Genomic DNA, 18,525 nt, shown 5'->3' on the forward strand with positions numbered 1-18,525 from the left:
TGGGCCGGGCGCGGTGGCTCAAGCCTGTAATCCCAGCACTTTGGGAGGCCGAGACGGGCGGATCACGAGGTCAGGAGATCGAGACCATCCTGGCCAACACGGTGAAACCCCGTCTCTACTAAAAATACAAAAATTTAGCCGGGCGTGGTGGCCGCGCCTGTAGTCCCAGCTACTCGGGAGGCTGAGGCAGGAGAATGGCGTGAACCCGGGAGGCGGAGCTTGCAGTGTGCGGAGATGGGGCCATTGCACTCCAGCCTGGGCGACAGAGCCAGACTCCATCTCAAAAAAAAAAAAAAAAAAAAAAAAAGAAATGTGACCTGCTCACATCAATCCCATATGTTACTCCTTATTCTAACATCACTCCTGCTGCTTTCTCTCCTCTTCTTCCTCTTCCCCCCATCTTCATTCTCCCCTTTCTCCTTTTTCTAGCCTCCCTCTTTCTATCCTTCATTTATTTTTGTCCATTGTATTGTCCAATCACAATGTAAGTCCTATAAGTGCCAAAACCATGCCCTGCCACCTTTCACCATGTCAGACATGAATACAGAGAGTATATTCACTCAGAGCCAGTTTATGGATAACAAAGGTTGAGAAAATCCTAGGACCTTTAAATGGGGACATGAGGCAGAAAATAAGAAGATCTGGTTTAGCCAAGAAAATCCAGGGATGGGGAGACACTATACACTCAAGGGTTCAGTCAGTGCTGTCTGGTTAATAGATTCTCGTGTTATTATGCTGGTTGGTATTTTGAACTTGTGTGCATTAATACGTCTTTTTATATTTTATTATATAAAATAATATATAATTTTTTTTTGAGATGGAGTCTCACTCTATTGGCCAGGCTGGAGTGCAGTGGGGCAATCTCAGTTCACTGCAGCCTCTGCCTCTTGGGTTCAAGCAGTTCTCCTGCCTCAGCCTCCTGAGTAGCTGGGATTACAGGCATGCACCACTGTGTCCAGCTAATTGTTGTATTTTTAGTAAAGATGGGGTTTCACCATGTTGGCCAGGCTGGTCTTGAACTCCTGACCTCAGGTGATCCACCTACCTCAGCCTCCCAAAGTGCTAGGATTATAAGCGTGAGCCACTGGGTCATAAGTTTCTTGATGAGCAAAGTGGTCTTACCTATCACGATCCCTGACACTTAACCGTTGGCACAAAGTTGTTGCTCAATAAATATTTGTTGAACGAGTAAATAAATAAAAATGGCAGCTGATCCAGTCGACTGTAGGGTACCAGATATGGCAAAGGTATGATGACGCAGATGATATAAATAGCAGCCAGGACTGTACTGGCTGTTTCTATGGCATTGCTTTATTTGTTCACAAGAGGCTAGCAAAGCAGTTATTACAGCTGAGTAACCTCATGTTCTGGGCAGTGAAAAAACGTGCTGAAGACTATACCACCTGGAAGGGGTAGAATAGGGATTTAGTCCCAGGCCATTATGATCCTAGATTCTGTGTCTTTTCATTTAACCGGAAGGCTTGGTCTCTGTCACTCTATAGAATGGCAGTGCTTGATCAGGTAACTGGCATGTGCAGAGATAAAAAAAAAAAAAGAGCTCTGGCCATCAAGAGTGTTTGGTCCTTCTAACGAGCAACAGCAACTATTCAGTCCTTGCCGCCTGTCCACTCAGACATCCCAATGATTTCAATGGAATTGGCTTCAGCCCTACACTGCCAACTTGCAGAAGGACTCAGATGATTAGAGGAGGAGATGGAAAAAGTGAGACATGTTTTCCAGACCTCCTTCTTTATGCTACAGAATTCAAAAATATTATCAGTCATATTTTTTATTTTTATCACTTCCCTAAGAAGAGGCTGCATGCCACTTCTGTTTCTCTCCCAGCTGCTAGAAACTGTAAATGATACAGAAGCATATCTGTCTATTCTTGAGACAATGAAGATGTCTTAAACCTGGGCTCCAAGTGACTTGAATGGTCACTTTCATTCTAAAGCCATTGCCCACTTCTTCACTATGCTTTGTGGTCTTTAGAGTCATTGATCAATCACTTCAACAAGGATTTGCTGAGTCCCAGACTGTGTACCAGGCATTGTCTTAATCACCAGATGTGGCAGTGTTCCTGCCTCCATCCAGCTTACTTTCTAGAGAGAGTAGGGAGAAAGTAAACAAAGTAACAAATAAATAAAGGAGATGGTTTTAGAGAGTAATAGTTGATTTGAACACAAAAAAACAGGGTCATGTGATAGAAGGTGACTTGCGTAGGACATTTTTTATGCTCTGTAAAAGGAAAGACTCCTCGATATATCATTGATGAGATTTTGTTGTTTTATAATATTATATTATAATATTTTATAATATTCTTTGGCTACTCATCTGTCCAGCATCTTATTAGCCATAACACCATGATCATTGTTTGGAAATACGTCCTATGGAAAAGCATTTACTTCACAGCTAGCATGCTCACAGATTTGAAAGAAGTTTCATTAAAAGCACCATTGCTTTCCAAAAAAAAAGGAGACTCATCTTAGTTGGGGACACTTGAACTGAGATCTGATTAATGGGATGGAGCGTTTTGGAAAGGGGATGGGGTGAGGAGTGAAAAGCCTCCAGCAGTTGTTGAATCCCTGCCACCAACAGCCTCGGACGTGGCCTCCAGCCTCAGATCCACTCATTACTGGCAGGGTTTTTTTTGTTTTTTTTTTTTTTTTTTTTTTTTTTTGAGACAGTCTCTGGCTCTATCCCCTAGGCAGGAGTGCAGCGGCGCAATCTCAGGTCACTGCAATCTCCACCTTTCGGGTTCAGGTGATTTTCATACCTCAGCCTCCCGAATAGCTGGGATTACTGGTGCCTACCACCAAGCCCAGCTAATTTATGTATTTTTACTAGAGATAGGGTTTCACTATGTTGGCCAGGCTGGTCTCAAACTCCTGACCTCAGGTGATCCACCCACCTCGACCTCCCAAAGTGCTGGGATTACAGGTGTGCGCCACTGTACCTAGCCTGGGAGGGAATTTTTTTTTTTTTTTTTTTTTTTTGCGAGTGTCCCACTCCTGTTGCCCAGGCTGGAGTGCAGTGGTGTGATCACAGCTCACTGCAGCCTCTACCTCCCAGGCTCAGGTGATCCTCCCACTTCAGCCTCCCATGTAGCTGAGACTACAGGTGCATACCACCATGCCTAGCTAATTTTTGTATTTTTTGTAGAGGCAGGGTTTCACCATGTTGCCTAGGCTGGTCTCGAATTCCTGGGTTCAGGCAATCTGCCTGCCTCAGCCTCCCAAAGTGCTGGGATTGCAGGCATGAGCCACCATGCCTGGCCTTTACTGGGACTTCCTACACATCCTCACAAGACCCAAATGAGGTGCCTAACACATAAATATGATCGTTAGACTCATGGACAAACCCTGCTGCATCCCTCGTCACCTTTGGATAAAGTCCAAGTGCTCACTGCAGACCTTCATGGGCTGGCTTGCACTTACCTCTCCGGTGTCGCCTGACTACATGTTTGCTTGGACCTATGTGAATGAAGGAGAAGACAATAGGGATAGGGGCTGTGCTGGGGAAGGAGGGGCTATCTGCACTCCCCTGCTTCCCTGAGATATGGTGAGCGGGCTCCCCGTGAGTCAAATGGACACCACAGGAGGAGGTGAGGCTTGAGTTACTGGGTTGGTGCCCAGCAGAGATAACTGCACAAATAGGAGACTCCAGCTGTAAGACACTGTGAAGGTTGCTGTAGGCGCAGGGGAGGAAGGGGCATGGGGGAGTTCCCACTGGATGAGACCTCCCAAGTTGGGAGAGGTGAGGCGCTCCATGAGAGAGGCACCACGTGGATGCCCGAAACACAATGAAGCTTTCGTGGCAAACGTGGCCAGAGGAGCTACTACCATGACCATCAAAGCAGAGGCCACTGCCCCTCTCCTTTCCCTTTATCCTTACCCCAACCTCCAGAGAAAGAGAGAGGAAGAGAGAAAAGGCCCCAGCCAGGTCCTTCAGGACAATGGCTTAGCATTAGCATTGGCTATGATGGGAGGGCAGAGAACTTCACTGTGATGAAGGCCTGCACTTTTATACTAGAACTGACTGGGCTGGTCTCTGTTATGCCTGAAAGTGGACAGGAAGTTGTGGGATGGGGTCAAGGCTTGTGAAGACACAGGACAGGAGGCTTTGACCAAACATGGTTGGTCTCAGAGATCATAGAAACACGAAGTTTTTATAGTCATCCACCCCTGGTTGTTCAAAGGTGGTTACTTTAGTCCTAATACCACTAATCACCCATAGATCAGACTGGCAGGCCTAACACGTGAGTAAGAAAAATGCTCCCTTCCTATTGCGAATTGTCTCAAGGTCTATAGCCATCCTCATACGAATGGATTTATCCAGGAATTAACTTATGAATTATTGAGTATCAACCCCACAGCAAATGTGGAGCGGGGACATGTGTCTACTCAGTCACATGGGATCCCCACCATAGCCTGATGTGCGAGTTACTGTCCCTTTCACAGACTGAAACCCTGAGGCCAGGACATTGCTCCAGGTCACGTGGCTATTAAATGAACGAGGCTGGATTCACATTCTGGGCCACTCAACCCCAGGATCACCAGCAGCTTCCTGAAGGAAACAGAGATAACCATGGAAAGGGACAGTTCAGGGCAGACTGGGGGGCCTTCAGTGTTGTGGTTTGAGTTTTATGCTTGGGGTAACATGTCGCAAACATGCTCATACATTTTAAATCATATGTTGCATCCCATAAAGGTCTAATGGGCTTTAAGCGGAGTTGGAGAGAAGAGCGGGCACCTCAACCTGTTGTACAGAACAGAAACAGCATCTGGAGGCCATTTTCACCTGGCGCCCCTGCTTGGCTCCTGACACCAGTGACTATTTTCTACCTGGGACCACAATTGCTTTTGTCTTCCAAGCCTCCCTCCTTCAGAAAGCACAGCCAGTCTTTTGCTTTCAGTAAAAACCTCTCTCCTCCTATCAGTTGATGGGGTTCATGGAAGTGCACCCTGCTTTTTCAGCTAGGAGGTAGCAGGGGACCAGAATGAGCTGGCTTGGGCCCCACGTCCCCCCGAACGCTGGAATTTGACAAGAGCCAAGCATCCCCAGGCCCTCTGCTAGAGTTTCTGGGTAAAGAGGCGTACGTCGGCCGGAGCTGCTGAGTTTGGGGGGCCAACGGCCACGTGTCAGCGTGTGGGGGATCTTGATGCAGACTGGATGCTGAGAACAAGACGAGATGCGTCCCTAGAGCCCCTGCACCCAGCTTTGTCCAAAGTCCAGACGTGCCCAGAGCTACTGTATTGCATGAGACACATATTTCCCTACTCCCGCTTTTTAAGTTTAAGCGAATTTGAGCTGGAGTTCTTCCACTCCAAAACCACAGACAGGCACTTGTTGCTCTTAGCAGGACCCAGCAGACACTGCCACCTCATCGCGGCGCTCACACGGGGAGTCCCTGCTTCTTAAACTGCTTTCTGGGCTCTATATCTTGTTTTCTCTTCCTCTCCTTTCATCTTTGATTGACAACTCAGTTTAGATATGCTTTTCCAGAATTACCCCATTCAACTTCCCTCTCCGAGGGCCAACTTCCAAAAGCAATCCAGAGACCCCCCCACACACACCCTTACCACCGTCCCCACCCAACCCCTGCAGCCTCCCTGGGTCTATGGGGTTGAAGAGGCGGCTCAGACGGCAGGACGCATACAGGAGGATAGGACAGCCCTTCTCAGCCTCCCCTCAGCCTGCCCTGCCCATCAGTACAAGCAAACCTTAACCACTCTCTATTGTTTGATTCATTTCTTCGAACGTGGTAGAGCTGTAATAACCCCATTTTTATTTCTTTCACGTTTTCAGTATTGAATTATTCCCAATTTTTTTCTCTCCCCCCGCCAGCCCCCCACTGAGTACACTGTCTCCATTCATTTCACAAGAGATTGTCTCAGATTACAGAGTCTTGAGGACACAGAAAGATATTTCTGTTTAATTTATTTTGAGCAGCGTCTGGTCTGGTGAAGCAATATGTATAAATAGTGCTCCAGCATCCACACTGAGTTTGGAGGTGCCATCCCAGCAGGCTACCCTTTTTTTGGGAGACAATAATGAGAAGCCACATGCAGTGCCTCCCCTTTGAAATGTGAGATGGCACAGCGGGAGGGCCATGGGCCATGAGACCCATAGACTTGAGCCTGGTGTCTGTCTCCACCACTCTCCAGCCACGTGGCCTCAGCTAGTATCTCTAAGCCTCGGTTGCCTCATCTGTAAAAAGGGGATACTAATCTACTTCATCAGTTGCTGAGTCCCCAGTCAATAGCAGCATTAAAACATATATATCAATGGATGGATGGATGGATGGATGGATGGATGGATGGATGGATGGATAGACAGACAGACAACTAGATTAGATACATGACAAACAGTAAGCACTTAATTTTTAAAAACAAAAGCTGTCATTACCAAATAATCTTTTTCAGTGCTTCCTTCACACTGACGACACTTTTTGCACCACCATATAAATTCCACTCAGAAAACTCTATCAGAGGGAGTGATCTACCCCAATCACCTCCATTAGCCCATGCTCGAATCCCCTCTAGATACCTCCTATACACCCATTTAAACTTGGATATCTCCAGGGACCAGAAACTCACTACTTTGCAAGATGGTAAGTGCATCTCAGAATTCTAAAGTGTTGGAACTTCCGAGATGCTGGCTGTCTTAGCTGAAGGAAAGGCCAGTGGCTAAGCTCAGACTGGGCCCTAGGTCCCCTGTCCCAGTTTAGAGCTCTGTTTCATACCAGGAAACCTCAGGCAACCAGGCTGTTTAGAGCTCCTGCTTTAAGAGACCCTGCAGTCCCTAAGCCAAGCTCCCATTTGTGCCCCTGGGGGACACACTCCACACAGCCTCTGAGGAGTTTCCATTCTGAGAGTGAGACCCCTGCCTCTGTGCCAGATTATAAATTCCCCTTTACTGCACTCTGTGAACTTGCAAAGGACCTCACTCACCCTAAACATCCATGTTATTGGACAAGACAGGTTCATTCATGTTCTATCCCAGCTTAAAGCCTCCTCTTGGCCCCTCTAGGCCTTTTATTAACCTGATCCCTCACCTCACATTTCACCTCATGAACCCTATTCTTCAACCTCAAAGACTCCGCTCCCTTCCTCGAACACCTGCATTTTATTTTCCTAACTCCTGACATTGTCTGTGTCGTTACCTTAGAGAGAATTTATTTTTCTTGCCAGGCAGACTCCTATTCATCCTTCAAAACCCAGTTTATGTGCCTTCTCCTCAGTGAAGACTTCCCTGATTTCCCAGGCAGGGAGTGTTCCACTATGTTCCTTAGAGGCTCCCACAGACTCATGGATTTTAGCACTCTACAAGTAATATTAAAATTACCTACATATTGGTCTGTCTTCTCAACTGAGCTGCTTAAACCTAAACATTATATATCTAGTCTCTCTTCCTCTGTGCCTGGAACAGTGATGGGCACAGAGCAGTATCATGTATCAGTGTAACACAGAGAAACAAATAAATGAGTTAAGTGTCTAAACTGGGTATTCAATGGGATATTTAACTTAGTAAGAGGGAGCTCTTTCTTATATTTTTTAATTGAAACTTTTACTTCCTGAGAAGATAGAAAACATGTGGACTGACACAAAACTGACTTTCTTTTTCTTTTTTCTTTTGAGACAGAGTCTGGCTCTGTCACCCAGGCTGGAGTACAATGGTATAATCTCAGCTCACTGTAACCTCTACCTCCTGGATTCAAGCAATTCTCTTGCCTCAGCCTCCCAAGTAGCTGGGATTACAGGAACCCGCCACCACACCCAGTTAATTTTTGTATTTTTAGTAGAGACAGGGTTTTGCCATGTTGGCCAGGCTGGTCTCAAACTCCTGACCTCAAGCGATCCTTCCGCCTCGGCCTCCCAAAGTGCTGGGACTACAGGCGTGAGCCACCACTCCCGGGCAAGACTGACTTTCTTTGACTAATCAACAACGACATTTCTTTTCTTCCAAGAAATGGCCTAGATGCTACCAGGACCCTGCCACTCTGGATAAGAGCACACAGAGGTGAGGTGTGTATCAGGAAGGGGCCAGGAATGGAGGCTTTGTGGGATATTCTCTTCCCAGGAAATTGGCTCACAAATGTGCCCAACACAGAGGGACCAAAAGAGAATTCTCAGCCATCACAGTGTGCGGCTCTCCAGCTCTTTTCCTAGGGGAGCCTGTGGCTTTGGCTCCACTGTGGTGGGGCTTCAGGACCAAAGCTGAACAGGAGCTTCCAGGATTACTCCCCTACAAGGGCAGCTTGTGGGAGGGAGCTCTGCTTATTACCCTTGTGCTGTGCAGTGTCTAGCAAATTCAGGCTTTTAAATAGTGTGAGCATTTATTGGTGGGAGAATTCAGCAGGAAGGGTACAAGAAAAGCCTCTTGAACGGTTCTGTCTGAGCAAAGGACTACTGCAATCCCACCTTCTTTCCCCTTGATCTGAAAAACCATCCAGGAATGGCTGATCAAACTTGTTGATGCAAATTAATCTACTAACTCACTCATTCATACATTTATCCTATCACGTATTTACTTTCTCATTCATTCTTTCCGTAATCTGCTCACTTGCCCATTGTGTTAGCCCACTGTCTTAAGACAGAAGCACTGAAAATGATTCTCTTTTAATCATACAGACTGGGTAATTTATTAAAAGAAGAGATGCATTTGCCTCACAGTTCTACAGGCTGGGAAATTCCAGTGAATGGTGCACTGCCAGGGTAACTCCACAGCAGAAGGCAGAAGCAAGCATGTAAAACACAGAGAGAGGACCCAGAGGCCAAATTCACCTTTTAAGAACCCACTCTCACAAGAACTAACCTGTTCCTACAACAGCAATAGTAGACCTTCCATGAGGGGTCTGCCCTCATGACCTAATCACCTCTTGTTAGGCCGCATCTCCCAACACTGCTGCATTGGGGATGAAGTTCCCAACACAGAAACTTGCAGGAGACACACTCAAATCGCAACACCTGTCCGTCCACGCAGACATTTCTTTCTGCTCTCCCTCCCTTCCCCCTCCCCCACACAAAGGCTCATTCATGCCACAAACAATGGGGACCACAGCCCTACTTCCCAATGGGTCTGCAGCAAGCATGAAACCAGGCAAAACAAAATGCGACAGTTCAACCTTTCAGTCATTTATGCAGCACCTCCTAAAAGCCAGACACTGTGCTAGGTACCCATGTTTTTAAATATTTGTTGGCTATTGTTCCCACACTGTTCAAATGCTGGATTTTGATTAATGTAGATGTTTGGATATACATCGGTTGTGAAAGAATATTAGCCAGAATGTTACTACTGGTTAAGCTGGGGGATAAGAACTCAGGAGAGTTGTAGATACTGTTGAACTTGTAAAAACATGCTTTTGTTACTCTTTAAATTTAAAACATTCTAACAAGAAATAACAAAGAAAAAACTGTCCAAATAGTACATCTGCTTTCTCATATGAATTATGTACATTTATCTTATTCACTTATGGCAGTTTGTAATTTTTGTTTAAGAGCATGGGCTCTGTACCAAGACTTGGGTTTAAATCCCAGTTCTGCCATTTACTAGCTAAGGGACCAAATGTTCCTAAGCCTCAATGTGTCCATCTGTAAAGGGGGTAACAGCATAGTTAATTCACAGGAGGAAAGGATCTATGTGATAATATCTCACATACCGCCTGGCACCAACTGGCACTCAATCTCACATGGGGTTGGGGGCATATTATTTTTGCTTTTACAGAGCTCAAAATCTATCATAGGAAAAAAGATATAATTTATTCTAAGTACCCCAAAAAAGATGGAATAAGGTCAGACAGATGGCAATGGCAGAAAGAGCGCTTTCATTTGAATAAGAGGAAGAATTTTAAACTAGATATCCAACAAAGCACTGGAGGTTGCCTTGGGAGGTAGCAATCCCTCTGCCCCTGGAGGTGGGCAAGAAGAAGGTGGGCAAGAACCTGGGAGAAAGGTAATAGGATCCAGTCAACAGATGAGGAAACTGGACAGGCTGCCTGTGATAGACGTCCTGCAGCCTACAGATGTAAAGGGCCTATCATAGTCATAATTATTTGGCAAAATTATATGTGATCATCCTTAATGCAAAATCACAATGAAGCTTGTGGCTGTTTTATTTGTACTTGTGTTCTATTTTGTTGTATTATAGTAATAACACTTAACATGAGATCTACTCTCCTAATAAAGTTTACAACAAAACATTGCTACGTATTGGCACAATGTTATAGAGCAGACCTCCAGAACTTATTCATCTTGCATAAGTGAAGTTTTATGCCTAATTTTTAAAATGATATTTTACTGTTTCCTTATTTATACTTGTGGCTGACTTGTCTTTTCTTTTTTCTTTTTTTTTTTTTTTTTTTTTTTCTGTCTTTATAGCATCAAGAGCAGAATGTGCCCCTGACAACTCAGCCACAGGGCAGGTGAGGCCAGCTCCAATTGGCCTGGATCTGCCAGTGTGCAGTTAAAGGAAAAGCTTCTCCTTAGGATACAGTTTCAACCAAAGGATGGTATCAATTCTGATTTTTTAGAAAAATTTTACTACAAGCCAAACTTAAAAAAAAAATTAAGATACCCTAATCTCTATCAGAACACAACCAGGGTTAACTACTAGTGAGCTTCCAGTAACTGGGAGTGTACAAGTTAAGGCAAGTGGACAGCAGGAGGGAGCTGGCATGGCTGAGTTTGTCCCAGGAGGCCTCTGAGCTGCTTCCAACAGGGCATCTTCACAACCACAATGGGCTGGCAGGGCCACCCTCAAACACTCTCTGGGTATCTGCCAGGACTTCCCTTTGCTTGTGCCAGGATGTTAGCCCTGCTTTCGGCCTCTCATGAGTGCTCCTAATAACTAATAACTCCTGAGAACCATCAAAATGCCGATGCCCTCTGACCCAGAAATCCTATTCCTTAAGAATAATCTGAGATACATCATTGCCCAAAGGGGGAAATATTGTACACAAACAAAAATGCTCCCCACAGCGGCAGGAAGGGACTGGTTCACCTATCATGGTCCATCCGCTTGCAGGAATGTGAAGAAGCAACACAAAATGAAACTCGGTAACACCACAAAGCAAGGGGCTGACTTTACTCAATAAGAAAGCTGAGGAATGGTCATGTCATATGATTTATTCATTCAATTATTCATTCATGTAGCCACTCATTCACTCACTCATTGATTCAATGAACCTCATGCTGGCCTCAGGCAAAGTGCAAAGAGATGTCAGTCTGGTCACCTGGCCTTGGGCTGGACGTCTCGGACACCAGCTCTTCCCCTCAACACACACGCCCACACAGACACACATATGCACAGACACACACATGTACACACAGAACCACAGGGGCACACACAAATGCTGGATCCTAGGTGGGAAGAGTGACAGGTCAATCCCTCTGTGTCCTGGTACCTCATGAGACCTATGTTTGAGACTCAGTTCTGTCTCAAAATGCAGATCTGGCAGGTCATTCCCACTTTCCAGAACTCTCTGTTCCCTGGTCTGCGAAATAGGAGAATGACACTTTTCCCATCTTACTAGGGCTTGGTCTTCCTCGATTTTGCAGTTATCTTTTTCTGGTAACCTGATAAATACATCTTGAATTCTTGAATAGGGGGTTGGCTAAAAAAAAATCCTCAGGGAACTTTCCTACCCTAAAACATTCCTGTGGGCCTTTCTCATTTTCTGGTCTTCTTCGGAAGGCCTGCGTCATTCCCAGCATGTGCGAAAAGGCCTCTGTTGAAACAAAAATGAGCTTTGAATCCCACTTCCTCTTTATTCCCTCTGCCTATTCCCAGGTAAATCATTCAAACTCTGATCTTTCATTTCCTTGTTTCTAAAACTGAGATATGAATGACACACACCTATTCCATGGTCCTGGCCCATAGTAACCACACCACCTGTGTTGACCTCTATCAAAAACATCATAAGCACCTTCGAAGGAAGAGAGGGATGCAGGAGGGAACTAGCAGACTCTTAAGGCTGGAAGGGAAGCGTTTGGTAATTGCAGTATCTCAAGCTAGGAAGGACCTTAAAAGCTTACCTAGCTCAAGCATTCCTTACAACTGATCTAAACCTGTTTGGATCAGTTTGGATCTGTTTGGATGCCTCCTGTAGTGGGGGACTCACTCCCTAATGAACCACTCCCTCTTGTCTTTGGAAAGGTCTTCCAACTGAACTGGAATCCAACATCCAGTGAAGCTCCTCCACTCATCCTTTTAGCTGGACCCTCTGCGGACCAAGACAGCAGACCAGCTGCCTCTTCTACAGGGCAGCCCTCCAAATGGCTGACGCCACTGTCTTCTCTGCACTAGAAGACCTTCCTATGGTAGTATCCTTCCACATAGGCTATGACTTCTATTCCCAGGAAATCCTGATTTGTCTCCTCTAAATGCACTTTCACTTATCTGTGACTCTCCTACAATGAAATCAGAGAGAGATAACCCTGACCTTCTAGCTCAGAGCAAGCAAGCTTCCAGGTCTTCAGAGGCCCTACAGGTCACACAGATGACAGTGGATGACCAGTGGGCACATGCCTTGTCTAAAGTGGGTGGCTAATCCTCATCCCAGTCACTGACAGCCTTGCAGGGATTCAAGCCAAAAGAGAAGCCAGAGACTAAGATTTGTAACATGGAATCTCCTGATCATTTTATGTTGGCAACAACTGAAACCACACACAAAGTCTTAAAACTGTCTGTGGACTGCATCCGTCTAGGGGCCATTTATTTAATCATTTTATAGGTACAAAACCTTTTGTGAATTGGATGAAAGTTTGACGAAACCACAGAAAAACCAGACACAAACTTCTGCTCCAAACATTTGAAAGGATGCACGGATCCCTGGGAGCCACTCCTGGATCCCAGGAAAGAATATCCTCATTGGATGCAACATCTTGTCTAATAAGACAGGCCCAACAATATCAAAGTGACCATTTCCTGCAGTGGTGCAGTGCCTCAATAGCACAGCAACAAGGAAATCTAGAATGAGGTGGGGGTGCTTCCTGCTGAAGCTTCCCAGGTTTGTGAAACAGAAGCAAGCTAAGATATATTGCACGCTCACCACGTACCAGATACCTCCTGTGTTATCTATCCCTATCTCTTCCATCAGCTCCATTGGCAAAAGAGAAAACTGAGGCTCACTGAGGATAGCCACATGACCCAGGGCAACCAGAGAGAGCAACAGAGTTAGCACTGGAAGACAAGATTAGCAGCAAAGCTTACACCCTTCAACTACACCTTGCATGCAGCTAGGCAGCACACCCCATGCAGTAGGCCTCTAACAAAAATGAAGCCCTGCAATTTCAAATTTTCCTGGAACCTTTGAACTCAACCAGGAGGAGTCTGAAGATGTGGCCTTCAGCTTTCCATGATTTGCCTGGTAGAAATAATCAGAGACAGATTAGGAGAATGACCCATGTAGACATAAAAGTGTTGGCATGGGTCCGGACATGGTATCTCATGCCTGTAATGCACTTTGGGAGGCCAAGGTGGGTGGATCACCTGAGGTCAGGAGTTTGAGACCAGCCTGACCAACATGGAGAAACCCCGCCTCTACTAAAAATCCAAAATTAGCCGGGTATGGTGGCTCATGCCTGTAATCCCAGGTACTTAGGAGGCTGAGGCAGGAGGAGAATCGTTTGAACCCGGGAGACAGAGGTGGCAGTAAGCCAAGATTGCACCTCGCACCATTGCACTCCAGCCTGGGAAACAAGAGTGAAACTCAGTCTCAAAAAAAAAAAAAAAAAAGTGTCAGGATGGGGCTCTGGAAGATGACAAGTCCTGGAATGAAGTTCTGAGGAGGCGGACCCAGCACACAGCTCTGGGACAAGCCGGCAGGCGGCGCCTCCTTCTGCAGATGCTTGATAAGCATGTCCACCTGTCATCCCTGAGTCTTGCCTTGAGTGGGGAGAAGTGAGGACTCATTTTCCAATAACACAACTAATTCAAATTGTGCTCGATAAAGTGGCACACGAAACCCTGGTCTGCTACAGAATATGATACGCAGGGGTTGGGGGAAGGACAAAAACGCCTCTCTGATCTAGAGAAGGCTGGGAGAGGGGGGATAAAATGCTCAAATAGGAACGAGATCTAAATCTAGATCAAGAAAGCTAAGTTCCTTGACAGTAAATGTAAAACCAGAGGAAGACTGTTCTTCCCCCACCCCGTGCTCCATTTCCCCCGCATCTTTTTCTCCATTTACTGCAAACTTCTTACTTGAAAGTTTTAAGAGCTGGTACAGCTCAACTACTTTAAAGTATTATAGCAACCCGAAAACAAGCTCTTGCATTTGACGCTCGGCGGCCATCGCTGGGCTCCTGACGGCTCAGCTAGAATCAGGCAGGTGTGTTCTCACGGACTTGCCTCTATTTTACTCTGAAGTTAAGTCAAGGCATAGACACATCTGCTTCCAACTATGGTCAGTCCCTAAAGAGCAAAGTGTGCTCAGGCTTCAGAAGGAAACGCGTCTGTATTTGGAGAGAACAATCTCCCCAGCCGGCATCCACCCCCCCACCGCCTCTCGTCCCTCACTGTCATCTGGGAAGACGGGCGTCAACTGAAGTCTGTGACCTTCAGCACTGCAGCAACGAAGAGAACCCGGGTCTTACCTGGCAGGGAGGCACTCAGGGGATGCCCGCGGAGGTCCAGTCCTGGGCCCAGGCCCACTGGAAGCAGCCGCTGGGAGAAGACACCAGCTCCAGGAAGCCTCCTCCTGGAGGTCACCTGTCAGCCACTCGACCACTCTCCCCCCAATAATCTCACAAACTCAGACTCTAAACAAGACTTGCAGTAAGTGTGGAGGCTTTCCCCAGGCCAGGGGGCCAGAGAGAGAACCAGCTTGAAAACAAGTCACTAAATACATACAGTTAGAAAGGCTTGAAAGTTACAGAATGAGATAGAAAGTGTGTGAGAAACAGAAGAATAGGGAAAGCGGGGAAGACACTTCCTTGGGGAGAAATGCCGCAGCCTCGGCCAGCCCCGCCACTGCCCTGGAACAAAGCTGTCTGGAGCCTCCCCAGGGGCAAACTGGCCTCAGCGCTGGGATTCCCCGGCTAAGAGAGCGGGGCTGGGGAGGAGCTGGGGCGGGGGCGGGCCTAGGAGCGCCCGGCGGGAGCGGGCGGGGGCCAAGCCGCGAAGGAGGAGGAAAATCAGGGGGCTGGGAGCGGGGAGGGGCCGGAGGTGCAGGGGCGGACCCCAGAGAAAACGAGAGAGGCCGACGAGGGCCCGGACAGTGGCGAGGGGGCTGTGGGGAAAGGTGGGCAGGGACCTCGGGAGGGCTGTGGGGGACTGGACGGTGTTAGGGTCCAGGCAGTAACGAGGCTGCCCTGGGAAGCCCAAAAGAGGGGCTGACAACTTTCTGTCCAATTATAGACTCCACTGATACTCTGCTCCCTCTTCCAGCTGGTCTGAAATAGACCACCGACTAGTGCCGCAGCTGCCCGAAACTTTGGGAAGTTTGGCGCCACCAGGGGGCCTGGGGAGGGGGCGCGCTTGGCTCTTTGTCCAGATCTGAGAGTCTCCCTCCTGTCTGAGCAGGTGAGAGCAGGTAACCCGCAACCCTCTGTGCCAGGGGTTCCACCTATAGGCAGCCCTGTTCGCTGGCTGTGACTTCAGCTCTGAGGACAGAGTCGTCGCGTCCTTGTTTTGGGGATGAGGACAGTGAAGCCTCTGAGAGAGCCTTTATCGCCTGCCAGCGCGCCCAGCAGAGCAGGGATGTGGGCCCACGTTGGCCTGATGAGGACGCTCGCCTGGCTAATGGGCTTCCCAGCCCCCAAAGGCAGACCATGAACAGGTGCAGGCCCGGGGCACCCTTCTACTTTTTCTTTCTGAGCACTGTTCCTAAAAATGGGCCAGGCAGGAGTATTTTGAACTAGATGAGAACATGGCTTAATCCGTGTGACCTCCCCCACCCCCAACTCCCATTCTGTCTCCTAAACTCTGGGGTGTCTTTATTTGGTTGCCTGCTGGGTAGCAACGATTTCATAAACAGGCAGAATCGGGCTCCTCTGTGACCCAGGGAGCTCTCAAAAATCCAGCTGCTTCCTCCCTCTCTGGTCTTGTTTTCTAGCCACTCTTGTGGAAATTCATTTCACATGTGTTGACTGAACCCCCCTCCTTCGTGTCTGGTGCCCATCAAGTAGAGGAGAGGGCTGTCCCTATCACCAGAAAGGAGAGAAGCTGAGATGAGTGCCCTGCTTGTCAGTTACCAGGAAGACGGGAGGCAGAGAAGAGAGTGATTGCACCTGCGAAAGCCCAGTGCGTGCGCCTTTGAGCATACTAGTGCATTGAACCAGAGCAACTCCATCTTGAATACGGACTGGGTAAAATGAGGCTGAGACCTACTGGGCTGCATTCTTGTCACAGAATGAGATAGGAGGTAGGTACAAGACACAGGCCACAAAGACCCCACTGATAAAACAGGATGCAATAAAGAGGCTGGCCAAAACCCACCAAAACCAAGATATTCTCACCAGTGCCATGATAGGTTACAAATGTCATGACAACATCCAGAGGCTACCCTATATGGTCTAAAAGTTTCCCTCAGTTCTGGGAAATCCTCTCCCCTTTCCCAGAAAACTCACAAATAATCCACCTCTTGTTTAACATATAATCAGGAAAGAACTATAAGTATATCTGGTCAAGCAGCCCATGCCACTGCCCTGCCTATGGAATAGCCATCCTTTTGTTTCTCTACTTCCCTAATAAATTTGCTTTCATTTTATGAACTTGCCTTGAATTATTCTCCTGGAATCTGGATTGGGATTCTTTTCCGGTAACACCAGTGGGAACACAGACAGAAAAGAGGGATGAGACCCACATTAAATTACAATAAGTTATAATAAGTGCTATGAAGAAAAAAAAAAAAGCTGAGTCAGAGAACAAACTGAGGGGTGCAAACCCTATATTCAGGACTAAGGAGAGGTGTGCTGAGCAGGTGAAGGACTGAAGAATGAACGAAGCCACCATGCAGAGGAGGCCCTGGAGTCAGGGCTGGAAGGGGAACTGGGAGCTCACTAGGCCTAGGGAAAGACTTGAGCTCATGGAGAGTCGAGTCCCCTGTGCCCTGGGACCTGTGGAGGGCCATGGCCAGGGACAAGGCTGGGTGGGGAGCAGGGCACAGATGAGGGGGCTGGCGAGGCCTGCTGAGGGGACAGACTTGGTCCTGAGGACCAGGAGTCACAGAAGTGCTTTAGAGGGGCAGGAGCATGGCCAGGGCGGGGCCTTGCAGAGCCTGCTGCCAGCGGCATGGTTGGGAGTGGTAGGGGAGGTGAGCTGGGAGACTACTCAGTTGAATAAGTTCTGGAACATCAGAGAGAGAGAGAGAACTAGCATGATCTCCAGGTATAAGGTAGAGCCTCACCAGCCCATACTTGTGGACACGGGTAAAATGAGGTCTCTAAAGAAGAGGGAGATCAGAAGGGAAATTGAAGTTCCAGCCATGCGTGACCCCAAGGGCTTTTTTTTTTCTTCATTTATTTTAACATTTGTTAAGAACCTACTAATGTCAGACACTGGAGTCCATAGCTGGATAGAATATAATCCAGACCCTAAAGGAAACAAAAGTCTGGAGGGATAGAATCAGCTTTTAAAACCAAGGAAATATACATCGGCCACTGTTCCAGCAACGGGACTGCAGGCATCCTACCACGGCTAATGGAATCTCGAGGGCTCTGAGCTCCCAGCCCAGTAAAAAATAAAATAAAATCCCTCTGCAGAAGTCCCCTCTACAGTTTTTCTGGGACTCCTTGGTAGGCTGGAAGGTGGTGGTAGGGACTTGGCTGTGAAACCCAGGTGGATTCCCACAGGGCCTCTTCACAACTAAGCTGCTCTTTTTGACCCAAGCTACCTTCATTGGCCAAAGTCACAAGACCTGGGAATCTGCGAGCTGCTCTCAAATCACATATCTCTGTGAGAGCTTCACCTCTGGTTTCACAGTGAGAAGAAGAAAGTTGTCCCTATGTGACTCCCAGGTGGGCACCCAGAGTGAGCAGTCTCGGGCCTTGTTTTCATTTTCTGTTGCTACTGTAAAAAATTACCCCAAACTTGTGTGCTTGAAGCAACATAAATGTATTATCTTGCAGTTCTGGAGGCCAGGAGCCCTGAATGAGTCCTACAGGGTTAAGATCAAGGTGCTGGCAGGGCTGAGTTCCTCCTGGAGGATACAAGAGAGAATCTGTTCCTTGCCCCTCTTCCAGCTTCTAGAATTTGCTTTTTGTTTCTGTTTTTTTGTTTTTGTTTTTTTGACAGAGTCTCGCTCTGTCACCGAGGCTGGAGTGTAATGGTGCGATCTTGGCTCACTGCAGTCTCCACCTCCAGGGTTCAAGTGATTCTCCTGCCTCAGCCTCCTAAGTAGCTGGGATTACAGGCATCTACCATCACTCCTGGCTAATTTTTGTATTTTTAGTAGAGGTGGGGTTTCACCATGTTGGCCGGGCTGGCCTTGAACTCCTGACCTCAGGTGATCTGCCCACCTCAGCCTCCCAAAGTGCTGGGATTACAGGCATGAGCCACCACGTCCAGCCCAGCTTCCAGAAT

General features: G+C 47.4%; 1 protein-coding gene across 2 annotated transcripts in view; it reads right to left on the reverse strand.

Annotated features, from left to right (window-relative positions):
* Positions 1-15,031, reverse strand: part of COL22A1 (collagen type XXII alpha 1 chain) — a 327,910-nt gene extending 312,879 nt beyond the window's left edge. For both annotated transcript variants that reach the window (XM_028852945.2, XM_077942884.1), the window contains exon 1: positions 14,598-15,031. The gene's annotated coding sequence lies outside the window, so the exon portion shown is untranslated. The remainder of the gene's footprint in view (positions 1-14,597) is intronic.
* Between the last annotated feature and the right edge of the window lie 3,494 nt (positions 15,032-18,525).

Source organism: Macaca mulatta, chromosome 8 (assembly GCF_049350105.2).
Source record: "Macaca mulatta isolate MMU2019108-1 chromosome 8, T2T-MMU8v2.0, whole genome shotgun sequence".
Classification (NCBI taxonomy): Eukaryota; Metazoa; Chordata; class Mammalia; order Primates; family Cercopithecidae; genus Macaca; species Macaca mulatta.